The sequence below is a fragment of the Haemaphysalis longicornis genome, unplaced genomic scaffold, assembly GCF_048455015.1.
Source record: "Haemaphysalis longicornis isolate Haplotype H1 unplaced genomic scaffold, Haemaphysalis longicornis Haplotype H1 scaffold_6, whole genome shotgun sequence".
Taxonomy (NCBI): domain Eukaryota; kingdom Metazoa; phylum Arthropoda; class Arachnida; order Ixodida; family Ixodidae; genus Haemaphysalis; species Haemaphysalis longicornis.
The window spans coordinates 34313397-34334350 of record NW_027526407.1 but is presented as its reverse complement, the minus strand read 5'-3'; the positions used below and the strand labels follow the sequence as shown (position 1 = coordinate 34334350).

Below are 20954 nucleotides of genomic sequence, written 5' to 3'. Positions count from 1 at the left end.
TTGAGGTTTCGACAGTCAAATGCTTTCTCATTATCTATAAAAATCATATATAGGCGTTGAGCCAAATCGGCGGTTTTCTCTGTCCCCTGATTGATCGTGTGATATGGTACATTGCTAAATAGCCTTTACAAAACTCCGCTTGCTCATTAGGTTGATTGAAACCTAAATTGGCAGAAATTCTGTTAGCGAGAACCTTGGTAAGTACCTTGTACTCGACTCACAGTAAGCTTATCGGCCTGTAATTTTTCAAGTCCTTTATGTCACCCCTCCGATGAATTAGGATGATGTTCACGTTATTCCAACGGTACTTTCGCGGTCATTAGGCAATGGGTATAGAGGTTGCCAATTTTTTAAGTACGATTTCCTCGCCATTCTTCAAGAGGTCTGCTGTTATCTGATCCTCACCAGGTGCTTTGACCGGTTGCATTTCTTTCAAAGCCTTCTTTAGTTCTTCTGTCATTACTTGTGGGATGTCTGTCTCCTCTGTACTACTTTGTCGTAATGCATTATCCTGCTTGTCGTGGCTACTGTACAAATCTCTGTAAAACTCCTGCGATATTGTAACTAATTTATCCCTATTTGTAATGACATTGCCTTGCTTGTCTTTATGAGCATACAACTGATTTTTTTCCCATGCGTAGATGCAGCTTCGCTGCATTCAGGCTGCCTCCGTTCTTTACAGCATGCTCAATCGTCTCCATATCACACTTCCGTATGTCAACTGTCTTAGGTCGTCGTGGCTGGATGTAGGAGCGTATCCCGGTACCTCCTTGAGTCTGCACCTTTTATTAGCCTAATTACAAGACCAGCTACAAGACCAGCGAAGACCAGCAATCTCACTCCCAGCCAGTTCTCTTCTCTCCACTAGACCACGGTAAGATAGGACATGTTCATTCTTCTGGACTTTAAAGGCTTTACCTGTCCTCTTAACCTCGCTAGGTCAAATTATATCCCATTTAATGCCCTCTTATTCCTCTAAACACACCTCTAGACTCGCCTCACTAGATAAAGTCGTCGTGCTAAACTTTTCATGTTCAGATTACAATGGCAGCCTGTCCGGATGACGAGTTTCTTAGCACCCTCTGCTGCGTCACAGGTCTGACCGCGCCGTGGTCAGTTGCTTTGCAGCCACTGGAGTCTGAGGGCCGACGGTGAATTGGCGTATTCATGGGAGGTTTGTGCCATTACTACACCAGAATGGCCAGTCCTGCTCTGGGGAGGGAGTGCGCTACAGGCAATGGTCGCCGGTATCCAGCCGCATCCCAAGCCTCATTCCGCAATTCCATCAAAACGCAGGTTTTTTTTTAATCCGGTGGGAATTGTGCGGCACCGGGATTCCAACCACGGTCACTTTGCACAAGAGGCGGATGCTCCCCTTTTACACCACCGCTGCACCAAATAGCGGTGTGGCGGTGCAGATCGCTGCACCCCATAGCGGTGCAGATCGCAATAGCGTTCTGGTATAGCAGAAAAACTGTATGAATAGATCGTCATTCGTGAATTCTTTTAGTTTAATCGCCAATATGTAGGCTCGTATCAACACTGCTCTTGACTGAAAACGTGTTCTTGTTTGGTGGACAGAGACATATTTGTATAAGAATAAAGTGCCCTGCTTCTCCGCCCACGCGCCAACAGAGCAGCATTCAAAGGGTCATCACTTCTGCTCACGGGTCACACCATCTTCCAAGTACGTTATTTCGTGACGTTTTTTGTGCACCCAAATTCACTGTGTGTACCTTGATCTGTAGAGAAGCCTTCCGTTTTGCCGCGCCTTGTGACAATATGATGCGACAAAAAGCGCACGTGAAGGTTTTCCTTCAAGAGTAAAAAAACTACGTGTCAAGAACCAGACCAATGCAAAGAGGATATGACGGGCGCGCGTCCTGTCCCGTTCGCACTGGTCTTGTCTTTCACGCGCAGTTTTTCTACTCTTGAAATGCACTACAAACTAGCCTAGCAAAACATGCTGTACTAAGTTTTTATTTGCGGATAACTTCTAGTCAATTATTTTCTCTATTGCATCTTACCTGTGGCGGTGTAAAGATCATACAGCACAAATAAATGCGTGTGAACGCACGCAGGATGAACGCTGCTCTCTGTTCAGTGGTTTTCCCAAGTATATTTTATTTGACTGGGGTGACTACACGTGTTCCAAGACACAACATTTTTATATGAAATAATCCCACACCAGTAGTAGATATATTCTGTGCTTAGTCTGCGCATTTCACTACCACTAACTAACCAAAGGGAGGAAAAAAGCCCACCCAGAAGGAAACGTTTTCACACAGGGTTGGAAAATTATATTTTATTTTCCGTTACAACGTTTCCCAAGGTACCACACTTCTAAAATCAGTGAGTTACGCATATGTTCGTTCTAAGTATTTATTTACATCGCTTCCTAACGTTTTGTAAGCTCAAAGGAATGCATTTCTGTTTATTTCGCGGTGTTCGACAGCTCGAGGAACACAGAGGCCTCATCTTCAGTCCATGGCAGTCCTCAGTATAGTCGCTCGAAATTCACTGCGTAGAACGGAACACAGCAAGAAATATAAGCATCGTGTAGCGGCAACTTTGCGTATTTGTATACAGGCCTGCCTAAACTTATACGGTGACGCATAGGTGCATACGTAGGCTTACATTGCCTACTGGAGAATGGCCAACAACAGACCAAACGCTTTCAGTGTTTAGATTTAACATTTTAGCTATTTAAACATTAAATAAAACAAAATATTTTGCTTAATCTCTGAGACTGCGTGCGCAAGAAGTTCAAATTCAGGTAACCGTAAGCAAATAAGAAAGTGGCTAGGTTGGTTGTATATTCCACACTGCCCAGCCGTTTTTTCGTATAAAATGTGTATAGGAATTCTGTACTCGAGGTTTGGTTTCCACAGAACGCCTCGACTGAGATAAACCCCGATGGTAGCATGTAAAATATTCAAAGTACGGATATTCCGCAACAAATCTAACTTTACCATAAGGTAACAATAGAGCGTGCACAGAATTATTTTTTTCATGTTTACTCTGTCGATACCAAGTGGTTTAGCTGAAATCATGAATCTCTCAATTGAACCAACTATATGGACGTTTGTAGGTGTGTACAACAGTACTAGTGTACAGTACTTGCACGCTGCCGAGATGTGGTAATTACGAAGAGAATTGCACGAATTGGAAATGCAAGCAAATGGCGAATATTTCATCCTCTTGAGATGCGCAGGTGATATAGCAATTTTTGCGAATGGGGAGAGGACGTGTAAAGAATATTTCCGACCGCTTATTATGGTGGTCAATGGTAGGGATAAAGATTAACATAAAAATATAAAGTAACGTTGCACGTGCACGCTAAACCTCATATACTCTAGTTAAATCAATACTTGGAAAGGGACACGATTATATCAACCTTAGACATGTTGTGCAAGGCTAATGAATGCATGTATATTGGGCCAACAGTGAATTGCAGATCCAAGACAGGAGGTGTGTTTTTTTTCTTATGATAGGGGGTATAGTTATTCTGAGAGCTGTTATCTACCATGGGTACCTAAACTGTGACCTGATGACAGTGTTTAAGCCCACAAAACCATGTCGTCAAGTGTTCACCAACATTCCTGGTGAACAGGTTCTTATTAATTATAGTGCCTCCTTTTACGTTATTCTTTGTAAGGCGGCGTACATGAAAGTCACCGATAGGGCTGCACATTTGAGCGCATCGGGAAAGCAGCTGTGTTACTCTGTCTTTAGCCTCGTTCGTGCCGATAACTGAATGCCCTTCACTGCGAGATCTAATACTCAACTGTGCTTAGTCATGCTATTGAAAGTGCGCATTTGTCGGGAATTTATTTTTGGACCATAAAGTTGGGCACGCTTTGTTGCTATTTTTCGACAGCGAATTTCATCTATGAATTTGGTTGAACGAAAACTGGTCACTGCAGCTTGCGACTATGAGTTAGATTGGAACGACACCCAGCGGTGTATTGTACGTCGATTTTTGTTTCCGTCATAATAAGAGAATTAGATAAGTTTTGGCCGCTCTAAATCGTTTTATTTTGCAGGCATAAGTATCCGGGAAGTACTTGTCCTCTTTTGCGAGTATTTTCTTTCCTTTTCGTGACATCTTTTCACACCAGAACGGTTTTTCGACTCGCAATGTCCGTCAATGCTCATCATGCCAAGAGAAGATACCCGCTTGGCCGACAGATGACGCCACCGCGTCGACGGCGGCGGTGCCTAATCCCAGTTTAGGCGCTGGGGCACGCGTCGCGCGTCTATCCAACAATATGCGTACAGGTAAACTACAAGTCTTCCGTGGCCGATCTTGGGGTACGTAAATACCGTCGCTAGTCGCGTTGTGAGCTACCCTTACATCTGCGAAAGGTGGCCCATCTTGAAAACAGGCGCGGAAAGACGTTGACTAAGAAGAGAAATACACAAGACGACCGGCATCGTCCTGTGTATTTGCATTTTTAGTCAACGTCTTCCCGCGCCTGTTTTCAAAATGAATCAACACCAACTCGCCCAACTTGCCATTCTGTGAAAGGTGGCTGCCAGCATTCCGAAGTCGCCAATTACCACTGCCATTACAAAGCGAAAGGTTGTTGTACGCGGCCGTTGTTGTAGAGGCCGTACTCCTTCGACCGGGCCCGCCCACCACCAGCCCGGCACTTCCGGAACCTCACCGAGGCCCTAGAAGTGTTTCCAAGATGATGCAACGGCCATCCCGGGCGCGATTTTGCCGTATTTTTTAATATTAAGCGTGTACAGGGCTTCACTGATATATTGTCAACTTTTAATCTGTGCGTTGCAGTACTTGTTACTTTGGCTTTTGTTGTGCTCATATTTTTAGATGCAACGCATCTCTTTAACTCGCCTTGTCCCGCGTCGTTGTCGCGGCGTAGTCCGCATCCCTCACCCATTCTCCTCGCCGCGGCAGCTGCGCGCTCCGCCGCTCTCACCGCAACGCCATCTGCGCGTCAGCGCGGTCAGCGCGCAGCTTGCGCTCGGCTGCGCTCGGCTGCGCTCGCTCCCGTCGCCGTGCACATGTGCGTTAGCGCGCAGCTTGCGCTCGGTTAAAAATTTACACCATCTTCCCGCTAGGGGAACAATGGGGTAGATGCGACGCATCGGGGGTGAACATGCTGCGTAAATATATACACAGCAACGGCAACCCCCGATGCGTTGCATCTACCCCATGGTTCCCCTCGCGCGAAGATGGTGTACATTTCTTATTTTTACTCTTGCACGTGTATCGGGCTACACAGGTATGTATTCTACCTTTCCTCTGTGCGGTTCTGTCTTTGTTATTTGGTCTTTCCCTGCTTATAGGACGTGTGTAGAGATGTACGTCCGGTTTTGTAATGATGTGTTATCGCGCCTATTCTGTTTTCTGTACTTGTTCAATAGCTACATGTAAACGGCTTCCAGACTGGAAAAGGGGCAGAGAACTTGTCAGTCTTCAATCCCTTTGGTCTTGGCTTCCTCTTTCGCATCGGAAAGAAACAAATAAACATCAAACTTCAAATTTTAACTTAAACTTTAGCCTCAAATATAATTGCAGTTTCCTTAGCGCTAAATGACGGGTAGATGTATAACAAGCGCCAGCGGTTGAGGAGTTGCGTACGGTTATGTATATATAAACCACTTGTTTTTCGAAGCCTGTTTAGGGTCCGCTGAACCGCTGCACGGTGGGGCTCTGTGAGGATCTGTTACGTCGCTACGTCCCCTGCTTGCTGCGATGGCTAGACCGTGTCACAGCGAACAAGCTATGACGACACGGTGTGACCATAAAACGCTCTGCACCTAAATCTTGCCCATTTAAGATAAGCTCAGACCTTGCGCAGCACGGCCAAATCCCGGTAAAAAGTCGCATGCACCCGGCTAACTTTTCGTTGAAACCATATACTGCTCCTGTACTTCGTAATGCGCGGCAATCGTGCCTTTTTACGCTCATTATTTCAGTCTTGTTTTTTTTTTGCTGAAAAGAGCATGCCATTTTGCAAAGTGAGCTGACTCACGTGAGAGCACATCATTTATAGCCTTCGCGTGGTGTCCACAAATACTTGCCATTCTTTAAGGTGCAGAGCACCTTAAGGCCCTGATTGTTGTAGTAGCTTGTCCTTTGTCCCGCTATCGAACTACTGCAGTCAAGCCGCGTCGCACACCCAACCAAAAACATCGAAAAAATACCCGCTTGTCCCTCGAGTATATCTTTGGACGAACAGTTGAGTCATGAACAGGACGTTTGTACATGCAGAACTACTGGAATCCCTCGAATCGCTGACACTGGTCATACAGTTAGTTACCGCAAAGAAGACTACAGGTACATTTGGGACAGATATATCTGGTGAATCGGCAGTCAGCGCGTTCGGTTAGTTAAAAATGTTCGTTGGGTTAGTTCTTACAATAGTACGAAAAAAATCTCGCCGCGGAAAAGACAAACAAAAAACGACGAGTTCAGAGTGGCGCAGTAGGCTCCAGCACATGCGAGATGAACGCTAGCACAAAAAGAATTGAACTCGCGCTAGCGCTATTCCAAGCAGAGGGCGCGCGAGCACTGCGAAGTTGGAATATCTTAATTGCATTAGAGAATTCTCCATTTTATCAATCAAGAGTGGAGGGAGACAGGAGGCGAAGAGCGTGAGGGATGTTAGCCGTGAGCGGATAACGGCGCCACAACCTCTCTGGCGAATCACTGCTCTGCACTTTCAAGTTGACGGAAAGGGTTTATTTTTTTCTTGTATTTAATGGCCTCTGAATATACGGTACTATACAGAAAGCTAATATTGTTACATGTTGATGACATACTGTACTTCTCATTTATTATTATTTTATGTTCCCAAGAATAAACCCACAGACGATCTTAGTTCTTCAACTCGGCCAACCTGCTTACCTCTTGATGTTCTCATCATAGCAATAGCTACAGTTAAATATAGTTGCGAAACACATGTGTTTAAAACGTTTTTCCAACAAACGCATAATTGCTGTCACTTGCTCTTCGCCCATATCAACTCTTCTAGCTTGCAGTTATGTGAGGCTTGAGACATTGCAGTATGCAAAATCATGACTTGTAGGTGTTCAAGAATATGTTTTTTTAATTAGGAGTAACACTTACTTGGAATTTCGTCCAATATCTCTGCTGGAACCTTGGACTCTCGAATAGATCTGCGCTTTCGGCCAGCGGCAGCTGCGGCAATTTTCTTTTTTACCGCGGCCATACGTTTCAGAGCTCCATCTGCATTCAGAATGGGCAATTTGCATGGACACTGTCATACGTGTTATTCCAGAGGAATTATTTTTACATGTTTAAAATTGGGGACGAATAGTTGGTCGCCTTAGGTAACGCTGCCTACGCATTGCCAGGAAGTGTGTCGATACATATTTGTGGGCAAGGTACGATTCTGCGACAAGTGCTTGAACTAGCCTCCTTTTCAGCTACGCGGAGCTGTAATATGTGGTTCAGTGTTGAGAAAAACACAAATAAAGGCATAAAAGCTTTTATTTGTAAGCTAAAAATGCCGCATTGGGTAAAACTTCGGCAACGGCGTTTTGTGCCATTTGTACCAAGCTCGTGAAATCAATTTGGTTGTAAAATTGCAGCAAGTTTTAGCGTTAAGTTAGGCGTACAAATGAGGGTCTCATAGCTAGAAGGCTCAAGCCGAAGAATTGGTGGTCATTCAGTAAGATTGAGTGCAAATATAACGACGCAAGAACAGAAGTATATAGCTCTTAAACAAAAATCAATATGATAAAAATAAATCAGTACACAAAAATTTTAAAGATGTTAACAATTTTATGTGTTTTCATTAAATGAATTAACAACAGTTAATATACACTTCGAAAACGCAGGAAAGCGCTTTTTTTAGTAGAAGATAGTGCTTTTATTGCTGTTCAAATCCAGAAATGCAAAGAAACCCATCGGAAAGAAAAAAGCAAGGCTGCGACTACGACTATAATTACCTAGGCCTGATTATTTGGCGACCTTGAAGGTTCCTTTAGATTTCATTGATTGGCTTACGTATTTTCCTATGCACATGTGTACTTACGTTGGTTATTGTGACGCTGCAACGATAGTGGGGCAAGAACATTTCTCACATTAACTCCTTGCGCACGCATGGAAGGTTGCATGTCCATGAAAAACTTCCGCCATTGTTGGGCTTTCTTTATAGGTTGTATTTTTATTCAGCAGGAGAATATGCCGGGGTGTATAGCTGAGTAAACACTCGTGCAATACACCATGGAACGCCCTTCACGACCACTTCCAGGATGTCACTGTTTTCTGAAACACTTCCGTCGTAAGTCACCTTCTCTCTTCTTTTGTAGCAGTATTTGTTGCGTCCAAAAATGCGGGAGAAAATTATTCATGGGTGGCATTGTTTATATTTTGTTTTGTTACCCTTGCGAGGTGTAACGCGATGTAGAACCAGATGCTATATTGCTTCCTTACACGTGATGTGTAGGAAATCGTGCTGAGGTTGTGCATGCCGATGGGCTTGTTGGACCTTGTTATCACGGCGGCGTAAATGTGGCTTTTGGACATCAGTATCCTGCAGCTCACCCTGGCGTTGTTCTTTCTGTTAAGAATATCTTTAGCTCCTTTTTCCGGTTTTGGGAAAAATTATTTGTAATCGCATACCCTCCTGGAACAGGGTTTTTTTTTAGTTTGGCCTCAACCACTTACACATTGAGCTTGAAAAGGGACAGGCTAAAGCTTCATTTCGGATCCATCGGTATTGGGTAGGGAAAACCGGTTGAACATCTTCGTTGGCACTGTTGTATTTATTTTTCCCGCCGGAGATTATTTCATTCAACTCCCGCCGGACCCGCACCATTGCTTTATTCTGCTGTATGAGAAGGGCTCAGTAGAGCATCTGGGTGTACCCACTGTAGTATATACAGCAGTCATCGCCTAGAACTAGAGTGTTTGGTAGCAGTTTCATCGCCCCATTTGCTGCAGCAGGGTTTACGATTACACGCGTGGAATGCGGCTAAACGTAGGTAGGACTGAGATCATTTCCACGGCTGTCAGGAATGATTAATTGAGTGTCGAAATTTTAAACAAAGTTGTGCATCCAGAAATTGCTAACACCATCTCGAATGTAAGGTGACAACTGAACGCGTGGCATCAAAATACATGCACAAACTTGAATACAAATAACGCGCATCAATCCACCCTGTGGAGGTGGTTTGGAAGCGAAGCTTTATACACCACCTACCACGGGTGGCTAGTCCCAGTTGCGTTAATAACACGTTACACAGTACCTGTATTTCGTTATGATTTCACTTGAGCACGACGTTCAGAACGGCCTCATGATCGGTGTGATACACACTCAGACTTTGCATTTTCGCTGCACTTAACGTTCTTCGTGAACGTTAGGTCGAGGCACGTTCCACGGATGATAGTCGGTTGTTTGGTATAGGTGTTGCACACGATTCCGAACTCTTCAAGGACGAAATGGACAAACCATTTGCATGCACACGGCCGCTGCAAGTGCCGTGGACGTAGCGCACAGCGGTGCGAGAGGTTTCCTGATGCTATCACGTCTCATTCAGCGAGAACGCAGGGGAAAAATCGGCAGCTGTGTTCGATGAGTACACCGCCTGTCTCCTCCGTCTCTGCGTGCGCCCGTTGCTCAGTTGGCAAGACAACGGACTCTCGCTCCGTTTCTCTATTCGATCCAGATTCTATTCCTGTCTTGCCCGAACTTTTTTCTATTTAGTTCCGGGAATTTTCTGTTGACGCCGACGGTTGCAAGAGAACCCTTGCCTGCTAGAGCTAGAAACTTCGCTTTAAGAACATTGCTACCCTTCTTACAACGGGAAAAGATAACGCGGTACACGTCAGTCGTCGTTATCATAAGCAACTGTTGCTGCATAGTGGCATAGCTGTTATCCTTAGTCAAGAGTTCGACGAAAGTTCGTCTGGTCAGGTGTCATGATGAGAACGAAATGCAGTCACTGACAAAGTCAAGGTGAAAAACACAGAGACGGTTCGGAACCCGTACGGGTTCCTTGATCACACTAAGCAGGCAAGAGCCGTAAGTCGCTTCTTATTCTAGAATGTCTAAGAAGCGACTTACGGCTCTTGCCTGCTTAGTGTGATCAAGGAACCCGTACGGGTTCCGAAACGTCTCTGTGTTTTTCACCTTGACTTGGTCCGTGACCGCATTTCGTTCTCAGCTGTTATCCTTGCATTTCAATTCACATGGAAGGATCTGTTTGAGATTACCGATATTGAATTATATCCAGGCAATCCTTTAAAAGCAAAGAAGACGCAAACGGCAAGTGTAGTTGCCTCTATAAACCAGGTTGAAAACGAACTGTAAGTAAACGTTAGCGTTCTCTTTTCCTCTTTTGCGCACACCGACACAGCGCTTTCAAAGAGGGAACCTGGCACGTTGAGCAAGTAATTCTACAGCGCAGAGGGATTCTGTAACCCCTGCATGGTGCTTCATACTTCCGTTAGTGGCGTGGCAGTACTGAGCGTGCAGGTTTCAAGCCTGCACGTAACTGTATTTTGTTCAGGTGAGTCTAATTTTTAGCATGGTTTATCTAAATTATAAAAAAAACAGCGCTATGACGGGACGCAACAGCCGATGCGAGACAGTGCGCTTTATTAACAGTGTATTTCTCCATAGCAAAAGATATACCCCCCGAAAAACGGAAAATTAACTGGAATGGTGAAGGGAAAACGCACCGCAGTGCAATTCAAGAAATATGCTTTAAGATTGCAGTCTGTCGTGAAGACATTCATTCTCTTTTTGGTCAAGTCGTGGCCATTCTGACAAAGGAGTAATTCCGTGTGGGGATGACGAGCGCTTAGAAAATTTCTCTGGCCTGTTGATTCTTGTAATTTCGTAGCACGCCTGTCTGATCATGCTTCGGCGCGCATGCGGACTTCGCGCACTGAAGGGCAAGATATCTCGAGGTTCCAATATTAATATTCTCTGCATGCGCGTTCAGCCGGTGATTCAGGCAACGGCCTCTTTGGCCCCTGTATGACGTCGCAACGAACTACCTACAATAGGTCAATGCGCTAAAACTTTATGCCTAAAATTTTGGTTTCAAATAACCCATGGCGGTCTAAAAATACCTCGTAAGAAATTACTCCATTACTCCATCTCTTCCTAGGTCTACAAGAACAAAACACGACAAACATCTTATAGAGTACAGGTTCTAAAATACATCCTTTAAATACTATTTTTTCATATGTGATAAGCTCATGGAATTGTCTTCCAAAAGAAATTGTTATTAGTCCATCCCTTGATAATTTTGCTTCACAATTCTCTAACTTTTTGTTAAATAATCCTTCTTGATGTGTGTTCTGTACTGCCTATTGCTGAAATTTTCATGTGCTACTATATGTAATGCATAATCGTTGTTATCCTTTGAATTGACACGTGTTTATGTGTGTAGTTCATTTAGCTGGTATTTGTTGTTTTCACCCCGACCCTTGATTCTGCTTTTGTGAATTGTTCAAAAAAATTCCCCCGCATTTCCCCGAAGGGGAGAATGTGAAAGTGCGAATGCACGGTTGTCGGCCCGCTTGCGGCGCTTTCGTTCGGCCCCCGCAGCCCACCGCCTCGCCGCCTTCTCTTCCATCTCTTCCATCGGGTTTGTAGTATCACGTGTACACCACGCAGTTATCAAGCCGCTATAACGCCGCTGAGTCGCCAACGCACGCCGCTGACGACGTAGTTTGAATGCTTTAAAGATATAAGGCGCGTCACTAACACTGATATCAGCGTCGCCTCCATGGCTTGGTCGGTAGAGCGTCGCGCTGCGGCCGCAAAGTCCTCGGATCGAAACCTGGCGCCGGATGCTGTTCCTTTTTTAAATATAGAGGAGCACTGCGGACGCCGCCGCCGCCGCCGCCGGCGGTGGATGGTTTGGGGTCGCTTATAAAGTGCATTCGCACTTAAAACAGCACGCTTATTATTTATGTATCCCCCAATACTGTCGCAGCCTCCACAGTTGAGGCTAGCAGTATTAATAAATAAAAAAATTATGAAGATAAATCTCATCTGCTGCCGTAGCTTGGCAATTGGTTGGTTTGAACCGGTTTTAAATCAAAGCATTAATATTCTCGTCGAGCGGTATCGCCGTCGTGGAAAGTAGACCTTCATTGGACTGCAACTGCGCCGTACCCTTACCGAGGCGTCACATGACTCACAGGGCCGAACTCCGCAGATGGGCGCGTTCGCCCAATAAAGAAAAAAAAACGCCCACCATTACCGCGCCCATCGCCGCCTTGGCGCATGCGCTCTCCGCAGCTGGTTCGCACCTTAACACGTGACCCACCGCATGCTTGGGAACATGGAAATACATGAGAGTGAGGTGGGCCATCTTCTCTTAGCATAGCCCGGAGATAGAGGCTTCGAGTGGTCGTCGGAAAGCGGTGCCTGACGTTCTTCCGTGCATTGCCTGGCAAGCTGTTCGGCTCGGAAAACGCCAGAAGTGCCACCACAACCGCAGACAAAGGCAGGCTTTGCATGAACAGTGCAATAATTACAGCTGAATCAATGGTTAAGTTAAATCAAGACCTAACAGGCTAACCCAAGCTTTCACTTTGCATATTCAGGGTAAGCTGAGATAAGCCACAGGCATTTTTAAATAATTTTATCTGCATACAATCTTTCACGCGGACCACTCGGTGTGACTCCACCTCAAGTTGGAATTGGTTGGCTTTGAAAAACAGCCGGGATGTACGATATGAGTGCCATTTTCTCCCGATCTATCGCCGAACGTTCTCTGTCCGGGCTGCGCCTCAAAATTTTGCTCAGGAGTGTTTCAGACAAAGTGAACATTGTAGTTGCGGCGAATCCGGCCTTTGAAAACCTGTTCGCCTGACCCTAAAATGTGGCTACCATTTAATGCGAGCAGGACCTGTTGATAGCGTCCCTTTGAACCCAGATGGCAAAGCCCGTCTTGATGATCATCAAATGCGTTGAGCTAATCATCAGTAGTTTATCAGAGCTGAAAGAATATTTGGAACACGGGTCATCTTGGTGCAATGTGAGCTGGAAATTAAAGAGACCTGAGGCGACCATCTCTTGGCTCTTTTGGCGCCAACGTAAAGTACACATGTTTTGAATCTAACAATCCAAAAATGCATATAGCTTGTTTTTGTTGTCAGAACTTCTAGAGCGCGTCGAGGTAACTAAAAATTCTTCGCCTAAAACAGGGCACCCACGCTTTGACTGCAGGCAAGGCGCGCTGAAAGTTTCTTCCCATAAGTGCAGCCTGCTGGGAAACGATAGCAACCTTGCTCGCCACAAGTGCGACGAATCTCGATCAGACACTTGTGCGACAACGCTACAAGGATCAATGAGCCAGGAAAGTTTTCGAAGCGCCCCTAGCCCACACACGCTTGATGACAGTGTCAGCGGGGTGTCTATTGATTTGCTGAACAAATGAGCAGAAGTACCTTCATTATTACCTGCACTCTTCCAGCATATATCCTGCATCGTCGAAGTGTGCGTTTTTCCTTCCCCATTGCCGCCATTTTTTCCCTGAGAGTATACAAGGTGTAATCATGCTCCAAGATTTAAAAAAAAGCAGTAGTGTTACAAATCGTAGCGCATAATATTTTCAGTACAGTGGAGTAGCGGCTAGTACTTTTTTGTTCTTAAGATGTAATTGATAAAGTTTAAATAATTATCCAACTGGAGAACTGCTGCCCTAATCCCTCAAGTGTCAATCAGACACTTGTAGGTACCCATGACCGGACTCCAACTGCACTAGTTTCAGCGACAAACTCATTGTGTACTCAGTTATTCTGACCGATAAAGAAACCCCGAGGAATATGAAAAATACCCCGTGGCGGTGCTACCACGCGCATTGAAAAGCAATGCTTTCCAACAGGCTGCGCCTGAATTATCCAGGATGAAATAATGAACAGAGAAAAAGAAGAAATCGCGACCGAGTTTGTGCCTCACTTTCTCAGTCTCTAGATTGGTCCTTCTCAATCAGGCTGTCGGACAATACCCCGATTTTTCAGAAGGAATTATTGGCGATAACTTTGGCCTTTAATAAACTACACAATATATTTTTGGCGGCCTTTTTTCTTTCTGATTCTCTATCCGTGTGCACTGCTTTCTCCCATTCTCCCATTCTCCGGTCATTCCGTTCATTCGTTCCTAACAGCTTCACAAGATCCGGTTAGCGTGGGTCTGTGTCCACGCAGAGATAATCTTAAATGAACTGGCAGACCACTTAGCCAATTTCGCTCTTTGTGGTTCTCTCATCATAATTTGTCTAATTGACAGTTTTCCGGAAGGGCGGAGGTGCAAGCTTCGGGCGCCTTCAAATTTTACAAATTAATCTCTAAGATGCCCTTCATTCATGCTCCGACTATAAATACCTCTCCCAAATATGGAAGCCTAAATTCTACGAATCTCGTAAATGCGAGGTAGTAATCCCAAAATTTCGATGCAGAATTCCCCTTTTAAATTTTTATCTACACAAATTTAGTCCGGGTTTATCTCCTCAATTTCATTCCTGCAATGCTCCTGAAACTATAAAACACTTTCTTTTAAATTAAACTGCACAAGCTTTTCCTGGATGCACGTTTAATCGGCTTAATCTGCCTTTATCTTCCACCGTCGTTCTCTGCCTGGGTGTTTCGGTCTTAGGCGCTTGCCACAGAGATGTTGCGCTCGCCTTTCACTCCTTTGTTACGGCGATAGACCGGCTGCCGTGCTGACAGCTGTTTCTTCGTTTGGCATGTTTTGTGCTGACTATTCCGCTATATCCCAAGATTTCTTTTTTTCTTCTTACAATCTTTTCTATTACGTCTTTTTTCTTCTCCAAAATGAACCTGGTCACAGCCTAATCATTACAGGCAGCTTCTTGGCCAGTACCCCCAGTGGGTATGCGCCATGATTCAAGGGTCCAACCAACCAACTAACCAATCTCCCACACGAGTCCCGCGATATTCGTTGTTGCTCCTGACACAACTGCAGACTAATACCAGAGTCCTTCAATGCTTTACTGGTCACGAAACTGCTCCGTAACTCAATGGGAGAGCTTCATATGCTGTGTTTGGCCGCCGCGCGGTGGCGCCACCCTCTCACTGAGGTCACTCCTCGGGCGGCGTTGCGCTGGCTCGAACGGCGGAGCCGCGGCGAGTTGTGTTTGTTTTGTGCGGGAAAAAAATGTAACGTGCATATCGCGCTCTTGTGATGCGACTTAAGTAGTGCAACGACTATGCCGAACATGTGTTGCGTCCCAGGATGTCGTTCCTTGTACAACGATACCACAGAAAATGTTTCCTTGTTCTGTTGACCGAGCGACGGGCAGCTGTGTGAGAAATGGAGGAGCACCATTCCAAGGCAAGCAACGGGAGATTTCAGCTTCGATTATAAGTGTGCGACAGTGTGTGGAAATACACTGTGTGTGGGAATGGAAAAAGCAATGTACCCTTTTGAGAGCATCGTGGGCCTAGAATTGTACAAGGCTAACTTAAAGCCGGATTTTTGTCATATCAGTCAGGTTGTAGCGGTGCTTCATTACCTGTTGGCAAACTTGTATTACCTTGCGCTCAGGCTCGCGTGTAAAAAAGCTTTGGGACATCCTTGTGCTTTTACTTTTCATATTTCCGCGAATTATCCCTTAGGGTTCGTTTTGTTTGTTTTGTAACCGCGCGTGGCCGATTCCGGTTTCTTATCTGGCGTTTCAACCGGAGCGCCCGTTTGCTCTTTTTGTCGTACGTCCCGTCGGGCAATATTGTTTGATATGGAAAGGGTGCCACCTTGTCGCTAACTTGATTTTAAATGCAGAACCTTTCTTTAACTCGCACTGTCACCCGTCGTCCCTCGGCGTTGTCCGCTCTCAACAACAGGTGCGGGCGCGCATGCGCGTGCTCCGGCGCTGAAAGAGGCGTTTCAGCAGCAGGTGCTACCTCCTCTCCCTCTACTGCGCGCGCTCGAGCGTCAGCGTCGAGCGGCCGATCCCGAGCGTCGAGAACGAGAGGCCGCCGCCAGTCGTCAGCGTCGAGCTGTGGATCCATCGAATCGAGAGAGAGACACGGCTTCGAAATGTCAGCGGCGAGCGGCGGACCCCGCGTTACGAGAACGAGATGCCGCGGTCGGCCTTGTTGACGTAGTCCACGACGTACGCCGCGCACGCGTAGTGGTCGAGGATGATCTGCAGGTCCATGTTGGAGTCGAGAACCCTTCCGATCCACGGGTTGAACGCGTTCACGCGCTTCTCGGCGGGGGTCCTCGCGTGAAGCACGCACGGACGCGACGCGCCAGCCCGCAGAATCTCCGAGTACTCCTCCCCGGACCGCACGTCGAAGGCGCGCAGGAACTCGTCCAAGCTCGCAAACTCCCCGTGCTCCAACGCCTCGCGCATTTCATCGTACTAGGGCTTCAAGCGCCATCGACGCACCCGTACGACAACAACTACAACTACCACCGCCAACTACCACAACCTACGCCACGTGACCACCCCCAATGCTCTGCATTTACTCGTGTCCCTCGCGCGGGGGCATGCGACGGAGGTTTTTTTGTTTCTTCGACAATGTTCTCGATCCTATTTCCATGGATCTGAAATTAATAACGTTCCAATAGTTATATGCATAGCAAACGCCGCGCAACTCACTTTATCGACGTTCATCTGTTCACGTCACACTGCGGACTGCTTCTTAGACGTTTGTGTTTCATTCTAGTTTTTTGTAGTGCAGAAGATCGCTAGCTCGCTGCGTTCAGAAAAGCTTTGAGTCGTTCTTGGCTACGTGGCAATATTCTGTTTCCTCCGTGTGCTCCACCGCAGCGCGAAAAAATAAATTTTTGTAGGCTGGACCACGCTCTTTTGTCTCCCTTCGTAACATTGAAATTTTTTGTTGCGTGTGATAAATACAGTTTCATTGTTCTTTTTTCGCTTCCTGTTTTTGCAAGGATTGCAAAGTGTGGAAGCAGAAAGACACATGGAGTAACATATATATCTCCGTGTTTTGATCCTTCGCGTTTCTGCAGCGTTTTTAGATGTTCTGAAGTATGTACCCACTCATCGAAGCGACAATACTATTGGGCTATCTCTTTTAGCGTTCTGTGCATTCCAGAGCAATCAACGGCTTCATTAAGGGTAGTCTGAACGACGCGTACTTAGTTTCTTTCAGTTTTTTTTATTGTATTATCGATAGGCCCGCAGCAGTCCGTGACTACACAGCTACCGTATGTGTGGTATTTACAACTTTGCTTTAAGAAAAGAAGCAATATAGATTTAAATATCCCTAATCACGACGGCACAGCGCTTGTGCCAGAGCACACAGAAGCCGTTGCCGTTCGCGGCCGAAGTCTACGGTAACTTACTTCGAAAAAATAAAACCCCATTGAAGGCAGGTGATAAACACAATAACTGGTCTATTCATCGCTAACTACTACGAAAAAAAACACACTTAATCAGCGCGCAGACACCAAAAGCAGCGAGCGTTTGCACGCCAAGAGCTGGCCAATACGCCGCACGCGCGGCGGCTGGATGACCTTCGTGTGGCGGTGGCGCCTCTAGTGGCGCGCGCGGTCCCTATATGAAGCGAGCGCCGAAGTTTCGTGACCAGTAAAGCATTGAAGGACTCTGCTAATACCTACCCCCACCAAACACGACTACACGCCATCCACCCTACTCTTTACGATCCCCTATGTACTCACTGCCAAGCACCAGGCACGCTGTACCATATTGTCTGGGAATGTCAACTGAACCCAGATCTCCCCCCCATCCCCAACTCCTCACGCGAGCAGTGGGAGAGTACGCTGACCAGCTCTTCTCCTGAAACGCAGCTTTTGCTAGCGGAAAGGGCGAAGACAGCCGGTCGTACCAACGGAGTCTTGGACTGACGACCCCGACCACAAATATGCTCACTTCAACTGTGATTAAAGTTTCTCTCTCTCTCTCTCTCTCTCTCTCTCTCTCTCTCTCTCTCTCTCTCTCTCTCTCTCTCTCTCTCTCTCTCTCTCTCTCTCTCTCTCTTCTCTCTCTCTCTCTCTCTCTCTCTCTTTCTCTCTCTCTCTCTCTCTCTCTCTCTCTCTCTCTCTCCCTTGCACACCCTTATCAAGGTGATGCGCATTCTTTTGGGACGTGTCACAGGCAAAGTAGTTGCTTTCGATCAGCTTATTTCAGGGCGCTGGTTTATGATGCGCGTGGGAGCGCCATCACGTGGTATTTTTTATATTTATCGGTGTTTCTGTATCAGTAAGAATAAAAGGGACCCGCCGCGGTGTCTCACTGGCTAAGGCGTTGCGCTGCTGAGCACGAGGTCGCGGGTTCGATTCCCGGCCACGGCGGCCGCTTTTATGATGGAGGCGAAAAGCAAAAACGCCTGTGTGTTCGAGATTTCGGCGCACGTTAAAGATCCCCAGGTGGTCAAAATTAATCCGGAGCCCTCCACTACGGCGCGCCTCATCGCCTGCGTTGCGTCGGCGCGTAAAACCCTACAATCAATCAATCAAGAATAAAAGGGTACGCATTAAGTTCATCGCTGAAAATACCGCAGTTAGATTCCTGTCATGGGTACCTACAAGTGCCCCTTGACACTTCAGTAATTAGGGCAGTAATTTACGAGTCAGATAATTAATTATGAATATTATTAGATCATAATGACGAAAAAAATACTTACTGATACTCCGGTGTACTGGAAAATTTATGGCCTAGGTTTCATTCGAGTAACGCCGTTGCTACTTATAATCTTGGTGCATGATAGCTGTGATATGCTGTACAATTTGAGACGGCAAAGTGAACTCCTTCTTTGTTCAGCACCCTTCTCATATTGCCTTTTTCGTTCCGTCCTAGCGCTGTTTTTTTTATTTAGTCATGCAGCAAAATTCATTTTGACACACTCTTCAGAGAGTACATGTCACCAACGACGTAGCCGAGAGGTTCTAACTTTCAAGTTGCCAGGACCACCCAGGATACAGGTGTAGTAACCGGTCTTCTTTTGCCTTCTCCAACACCACCTTTCCGGTCACGACCGACGTGGCATATCTCTTGCTGACAACGCACCCTCCACCGTAACGCTAAAAACACATTAATTCCGACTTTACATTGGCCAAACATATCAAAGAAAACACGAGGCTTTCGTAAACTGAAAATGTACTGTCTGATACAAGTATACGAAAACTTACGTAATCGCCGCTTGCGGGGGTGTTTCTTAGCATCGATTGCAGCAGCGACACCAACGCCTACTGCTCCGACGACAACTGCTGCGGCGACAACCCCGGCCGCTACTTTTACAGCCATGTCTGCACCTGAAGCGAGGGGGAGGAAACCAAGGATAAACCCAACGGGCAATGTTTCATGCCGATACCAATATTTTTATCACGCATTGTAAATTCAACGTGGATCATGGACACGAAAAATGTCCGGATGTCGAGGGGCGATATCGGAGTTACGTTGCAAACAGTAAGCATTTTAGAAGCTGCAGGATAAGCGAAATTCGGTAAAAAACTGATACACAAACAACTCATTTGCACGGGGCCGGGCTACAACAAGATACGGGGCTATATTTCTCAAAAACGTTATGTAAATTCTGTTTGCACTCATGCTATCGTACATTTGCAGAGGAGTGCGTGCTTACGACTGTTTTCCAAAAGTGCTTATTTACCGTCGAGCATGTGAGAAGCGTGGCCCAGCTCTCCTTTATCCGGCGGATTACTTGTAACGTACCAAAATATTTATATTGTAAGGCGCGCACCAGTAGTCTTGGGGAACGTCTTTATTAGGCGAGCCTTGTCCTACGTGACAGGGAGCGAGCCCCAGAGAACAACCAAGCCGGGCGTTGATGATGATAGACAACTGATGACGATGACGCATGATTGCATGTGGAAGACAGGCCTCCGGTGTACGAGTCCACTGGCGCATACCCTTCTGCTAGTACTTCGCACATACCGTTTGTGTACAACTACCAGGGGATTGTCCGGACGCACATTCCTCTGGTGTCGGGGCACTAACCAGCGCTTACAATATCCCCCCCTTTGTGGAGCGGCCGACTCGGGCGCTAAGAGTGTGTAGACCGAGAGAAAAATCGCTTGAGCCGGGAAACGTGCACGATCTCGGGTCCACGACAGCGACGGTCGGTGACACTAGCGTTGGGGGTCACTCCGTAATTCACTGGGGAAGTCTGCTCTACAATGGTGTAAGGTCCGATGTAGCGGGGCAAGAACTTCTCACAAAGTCCTGGGGCACGAAGGGGAGCAGAAAGCAGAACTTCATCACCAGCTTTGAAGGAGACAACGCGATGCTTGGCGTCATAATTGGCCTTGCGCTCTTCTTGTGTAGCTGTTGTCCTCAGACGAGCTAGATGACGGGTACGATCCAGTCGAGGAATGAACTCATCGGGTATGTTGGTTCTGGGAAGTACTGGTGCGGACAAGAAAGACGTATCAAGAACAGAAGCTGGTTGGCGGCCATAAACAAGGAAAAATGGCGAAAATCCTGTAGTACTTTGAACGGCGGTATTATATGCGTACGTGACGAACGGAAGAATAATGTCCCAGTTTTTGTGGTCCGGTTGAATGTAAGAAGAAATCATGTTAAAAAGGGTGCGGTGGAACCGTTCGGTGAGGCCGTTTGTTTGAGGATGGTAGCTGGACGTAGTGCGGTAAACAGTCTCGGCTGCGCGGAGAACCTCTCTAAGCACGGCAGAAAGAAATACACGACCTCGATCGCTAATAAGAAGTCGGGGAGGTCCATGGCGTAAGAAAATATTCTTCACAAAAAATTCAGCCACCTCGGTAGCGCAGCCTGTGGGAACAGAAGTCGTTTCCGCGTAGCGAGTGAGGTGGTCTACGGCGGTAACAATCCACCGATGTCCTGCCGAGGTAACGGGGAGAGGGCCATAGAGATCAATCCCTACAACTTCAAATGGAGATGAGGGACAAGGCAGGGGTTGGAGTGTCCCTGCGGGGCCGGAAGTGGGTCGCTTGCGATACTGACACGCGGCACACGACGCAACATATTTCGCCACGCTA

General features: G+C 46.5%; 1 long non-coding RNA gene across 1 annotated transcript; it reads right to left on the bottom strand.

The window, feature by feature from the left end:
• Nucleotides 1-2377: 2377 nt before the first annotated feature.
• On the bottom strand, nt 2378-19228 carry LOC144141579 (uncharacterized). The gene is made up of 3 exons (XR_013316647.1): nt 19110-19228; nt 7103-7222; nt 2378-2520 (listed from the first exon to the last, which is right to left on the bottom strand). It is a non-coding gene; the product is annotated as an uncharacterized LOC144141579 (long non-coding RNA).
• Nucleotides 19229-20954: the final 1726 nt, after the last annotated feature.